Below are 6,000 nucleotides of genomic sequence, written 5' to 3'. Positions count from 1 at the left end.
GCCCTGCTGGCCTCTCCCTGCTCAGGGAGAGCTGCCTGACACACACAGAAGTGCCTCACCTGCTCCGCGCCTTGGGGCTGAAGTGGCAGCTAGGAACACAATCCTAGCCAGGCTAGCTCTTGGGCCATCCAATCGGCGGTGGCTGCCGGCCAAGCCTCTGCGCTGAGGAGTTGGCAGCGATGAGAAAGGAGGCCACTGGGCTAGTGTGGGCTGTCCGCCATTGTTTCCCACCTGACATCCTTGGCTCCCATTGGATGGAAGAGAAAATAGAGGCACCAAGACCACACCCCTTAAGTCCACTCCAGGTCCTGCTTGCTTGCTTGCTTTATTTATTTATTTAAAGATTTATGTATCTGGGCCCGGCGGCATGGCCTAGCGGCATAAGTCCTTGCCTTGAACTCCCTGGGATCCCATATGGGCACCAGTTCTAATCCCGGCAGCGCTACTTCCCATCCAGCTCCCTGCTTGTGGCCTGGGAAAGAAGTCAAGGACAGCCCAAGGCTTTGGGACCCTGCACCCGTGTGGGAGACCTGGAAGAAGTTCCTGGATCCTGGCTTCGGACCAGCATAGCATCGGCCGTTGCGGTCATTTGGGAAGTGGATCATTGGACGGAAGATCTTCCTCTCTGTCTCTCCTCCTCTCTGTATATCTGACTTTGTAATAAAATAAAAAAATCTTTAAAAAAAAAGATTTATGTATCTGGCATTTTGCATAAGCTGATTGGGGCGATGGACTGTGCTGGACCCTGGACTGGCATTCACACACAAGAATCAGGTCTGGGATCACCTCAGATGAGGTTTCTTTGGGCATCCCTTTAACTGAACTGCTGATCTCAGAACCCCAAACATGAAGAGAAGCGCAGGTTTCATGGTCTGACCATGGAATGCATGTGTCAAAGCTGAGCCTCCTCAGAGGCTGAGACGGAACAGTGGACAGCAAATCCAAGTGCACATGGAGAAAATGGCGGTCCATTGGAGCCTGCAGAGGACACCTGGTACCACAACAGAGGATGGAGGACAGAACAAATCGATCATCTGCCCCAGCCATGTGTTGGCAGTGAGGATCTGAGCAAACAGAGAGTCTAAGGTGGACTATGTCAGTCAGTGCATTCTGCAGAGAGTTCATCGTGTTTGGAGTGATGAAATTGGCTGCAATCCAGAACTGTTGAACTATCAAAACCACTTGAGCAGTGCCCTTGGAGCATGCCCAACGTTGAGGACCCTGGATGGATGGGACTGAATGGGGCTTCTCCCTTTATTTTATTTCATTCCCCCAGACACAGGAACGAAAAAAGAAATGTGGAAATAATGGTCTTATGCACTTTCCTGTAGCCCTTGAGCCTTTGTAAGATCATATAAAAATCATCATCATTATCATCATCATAATCATCATCACAAATGAAAAAGAATAAGCGCTTTAAAATCCCACTAGAGGGCCCAGCGCGGTGGCGCAAGTGGTTAAGGTCCTCGCCTTGCACGCCCAGGATCCCATATGGTCGCCGGTTCTAATCCCGGCAGCCCCGCTTCCCTTCCAGCTCCCTGCTTGTGGCCCGGGAAAGCAGTTGAGGACGGTCCAACGCTTTGGGAACCTGCACCCGCGTGGGAGACCCGGAAGAGGCTCCTGGCTCTGGATCGGCATAGCATCGGCCGTTGCGCTCACTTGGGGAGTGAATCATTGGACAGAAGATCTTCTTCTCTGTCTCTCCTCTCTATATATCTGCCTTTCTAATAAAAATAAATCTTTAAAAAAAATCCCACTAGAAAAGAAATGCACATTTATGATTTGATTAATTCTGGCAACCATAGAGTCAAGCATGGTGCTTGGGTGACAGTTACCAGGCTAAAGCACCACGCCCTCCATTCAGTAAAAGCATACACCTGCCACTCATGCTGGTCTGGGCCGGGCCGGAGTGCCCAGTTGTGCAAGTGGAGGTAGGCAGGCACCAGCCACAGTCTTTGCTCAATTATTGGACATGTGGCAAAGGTGTCCCCGAGGCCCCAGGCCAGGACATAGCTGTCCATCTATTCACAGGAGTTGGAGAGAGCAAGTAAGACTTCCTGGAGGAGGAAGCATCCAATTCGTCCCTTGTGGGCACAGGTGGTCTGTGATTGCTCCAAGAAACTTCCGCAGGAGCAACTGTCAGTCAATCGATTGCCTCATTCCTTTGGACTCAGCCCCTCTGCTGGGCACCCACCAGTTGTTCCCCAAGCTGATGTGCATCTCATTAGCAAGGGCTGGGCCCCCAGAGTGAGAAACCCCTGGAGTCACTTAGTCCTTTACCTGCCAGTGGGGAGAGAAGCAGCTCACAGCCTTTGTTCTCGGTGGGTCCACAAAGCACTTTGTCTTGTGACCACAAGAGGGCAGTGTCCATCCAAACATCGTATCCTAAAGTCAGGGTGACAGTGACTGGGGCAGCACCGGCTGGGACGGCCAGTAGGGAAATAGTGAAAGGTGACTTCGTGACACAAGAGACTTGGCATGACCCTTTATGGAGCTTTTCAAAGTCTTTCGGGTGCCGTGTTCCTATCCCAGGCAGTAGCTGATTGCAGGTGCCAGGATACCGGCGCTGGGAATTCAGGATGAGAGTTCTGGGTGTGGCAGTTTCTGATTGCTGAGGGCAGCAGGAAGATGGAGTTAGGCCCTTAGCAAGTCCTCAGTCCCAAGCCACTGCGAGGTGGCAGGCCTGGGGACTGCCTGGTGCTTCAGCCTTTTTTTCCCCCCCTTAGCTGGCTTGACTGGGGATGCAGTGGCAGGGAGCAGGAGCAGGCAATACTGATGGAGTGGGTTGGTGGGGATGCTTTTTCCATTCTCTGGGCCTTGACTTTTACATCTGGGGAATGGGCAGGTTGGACTAACTGATTTCTAGTTATGGCCTCCCTGGAATGTTATCCCACACCGCCCTGGTGCTAACATTTCCCGGATCCCAATCTCAGTTTAGTGCCCACCAAAACCACAGGCAGATGTGAAGAACATCCCAGTAAAATAACAACAGAAGACTAAATCAGTGAACAACCTATTGCTAAAATGACAGGACCAGATTACCACCTATTCATATTAACCCTGAATGTAAATGGCTTAAACTCATCAAACCTCATTGATTAGTAAACTGGATCAAAAATAAAACCCACCTGTCTGTTGCCTACAGGAGACACATCTCACCATCAAAGATAGTGGAAATTGTATCTCATGGATTTTGATGTTTTTCTTAAATATTCATTTCTTTAAAACAGTTTTTTTCTCACATTAAATTCTTCATTGACTCATACAGTAGCATCATTTTCTTCAAAAAGTTCTTGATTCTCTTTTCATTTCTTCACCGACACATTAGTCATTCAGTGGCATGTTATTTAACTTTAGGGCATTGTAAATTTCTATTTTTCTTCCTGTTGTTGATTTTGTTTTGTGGCTTTTTCATTAAGGCTATAGTAACTGTGTCATGGAGACTGTCACGTCCAGATGTGAGGATACAATGCAGTATGCATCTCTACTTCCAGACAAAGATGGACTCCCAATGAAACTGTTAAATATATCTTGACAGTAGGATGATGGACTCTGTTATTGCCCATGTCCACAATGATGGATTTATGCCTGTTTATGAAGAACTATACTACTGCAATAATAATACAGGGGAAGTCAGTGGCAGGGAGGGGATTTGAGGAGGGGGAAAGGAAAATCCCAGGGCCTATGAAACTGTATCATAAAATAATAATAATTTAAAAATGAAAAAAAAAAAAGAGAAGCAAAAGCTGCAGCTCTTTGGCTACTCCTGAGCACCATGGCCTGCCCTTCCTCCTCCCCCGCCATGCGCTGACCCAGGACCTGGACTGGAGACCATCGCGAGGATATGCTCATGGCCCTGTCCCTGCTGTGTCCCAGGAAAACTAGCAGAACACTTCATCTGGGTAAGCTGTGGGCTAACACAGACCAGCAGCAGGGGCAGGCATCTGGCTGCTCTCCCGGTGCTGCCTCCTTGGCCAGTCTCTGAAGCTCCACGGCACCTGCTTCCCCATCCGGCCTCGGGAGCTCCTACCTCTGGCTGGCTGAGGCCATATTAGCTCAGGTTGATGGCACGTGATCTTTTGATGGCTCTCATGGCCCATGGGACATTGATAGTGTGACCCACATTCCTGCAGTTTTACCTTCTGATGTCTGTACGCCTTAAAAAAAAACTTTTTTAAGGTCTTCTTTCAAAAAGATTCATTCATTTTTATCAGAATGGCAAGATTACAAAGAGAGGGAAGGAGAGACAGAGAGAGAAAAAGAGATATCTTCCATTTGCTAATTCACTTCCTAAATGGCTGCTAAGGCCAAAGCTGGGCTGATCTGAAGCCGGGACCCTGGAGCTTCCTCTGCATCTCCCACATGGGTGCAGGGGTCCAAGGTCCAGAGTCATCTGCTGCTTTCCCAGGTCATAAGCAGGGAGCTGGATGGGAAATGGAACAGCCAGAACTTGAATGGGTACTGATATGGGATGCCAGCACCAGTCAGAGGCTTAGCTGGCTGTACCACTGTATCACCAGTTACAGTGGTAACTGTAACGCAAGGTGAAGGTGATATAACACAGGAAAATCCTGCCGAAGGATCCCAGGGGCACGAAAGATGGTCTCACTGGATGCAGACCCCTGTGCCCTTCAGCCTGGCTCTGCAGTGACTTGTGTCACGTGGACCTCTATGTCCGCAGTGTAGGAGATGCAATTGCGGGAATGGCCACACGTCGTCGGGGTGAGAGCGAGCTTGGTGGAAACAAAGCAGAGCACTCCGCAGAGAGAAGTCAGGAGGCAGTGCCAGAGGAGAGCGATGGGCACAGGAGGGGGTAGACACGTGGGCACAGCCCACCCGCTGAACGTGGAGCTGGACAACAGCATCTAGAAGCCCCAGCTCAAGGTTCTGTGTCCAGTGACGAAGCGGCTGTGGAGTTGTGAGTGCTGCTCATAGGGATTCCTCCTCCTCTTCCTCTGCCCTAGTCGCTTCCTCACCCCTATGGCCAGGGCTTAGTTGTGCTCGCTGAGCTGTGGGCTGAGGTGTGGATGCAACTACATGGCCAGTGTGGTTTCCTGTCCTCCTAGGTGGCCCTTGGCACCGCACAAGATGCCAGCTGTCCCCAGCAGCCTCGGTCTTTGAGTAACCACCAAGCACAGAGGCTGCCTCTCCCCGTGTGCCAGGAACACACAGGAGTGGGAAAAGCCCCTGAGCCCTGGGGGTTGCTCCTTGCAGTGCCACGGCGTGTTGCGTCTTGACTAGTATATGATGAATTAAAGGGGTGGGTGTGGTGTGACCTTAGCCCGGGGGGTTAAGAACCCTGAGTCCCACAGGGAAATACTGGTGTAGATTCCTGGCCCTGACTCCTGCCTGCAGCTCCCTACCTGGGCCAACTCTGGGAGCCGGGCTTCTGCCACGGGAAGCCATGACTGAGTTACTGGCTTGGCTTCCCTCTATCATTGTGGAACCCTGGAGAAGCGAACCAGCAGATGGAAGCACTTGCCCTGTCAAACAAATCGTAAAAAGAAGAGAGAAGAAAGAAAAAATCAATAAAATCTACAGACAATCATTGGTCCAAGAAATAGCCAAATTGCACTATTACTGAAATAACCACTAGCAAACAAAAAGAAAAATCTTGTTGGCATTGGGGAGAGGCACCTGGGTGTCAAAGGATGGGCAAAGAAACTTTGTTTTGTCATCCTCAATTGTTTCCTCTGTTTGGTTTTTTTAGATTAAACTTTGTGGGTTTTAAACATAGGTAATATGGACTCAAAAGGGGATACAGCAAGCCAGCATCTTTCTTCTGTTCTTTCAAGAGGCAGCCACCTGCTGGTTTCCTGTGTCCTGTTACAACAGAGGTCTGAGAACATGCAAGCAAGGCTTACATTGGGTCTTGGAGATCATTCTCTAGCCATATATTTAAGGGTTGTTTTGTTCACCTGCCCTGTCAACACAGTATTATTTAACTGGTCCCCTAGCACTAGGCATTTTTTATTTGTAATGTCATTAACAATGCTCCAT

Source organism: Ochotona curzoniae, unplaced genomic scaffold (assembly GCF_017591425.1).
Source record: "Ochotona curzoniae isolate NIBS_2020 unplaced genomic scaffold, NIBS_Ocur_1.0 scaffold_3208, whole genome shotgun sequence".
In the NCBI taxonomy this organism is placed as follows: domain Eukaryota; kingdom Metazoa; phylum Chordata; class Mammalia; order Lagomorpha; family Ochotonidae; genus Ochotona; species Ochotona curzoniae.
Note: the sequence above shows the minus strand (reverse complement) of the source record.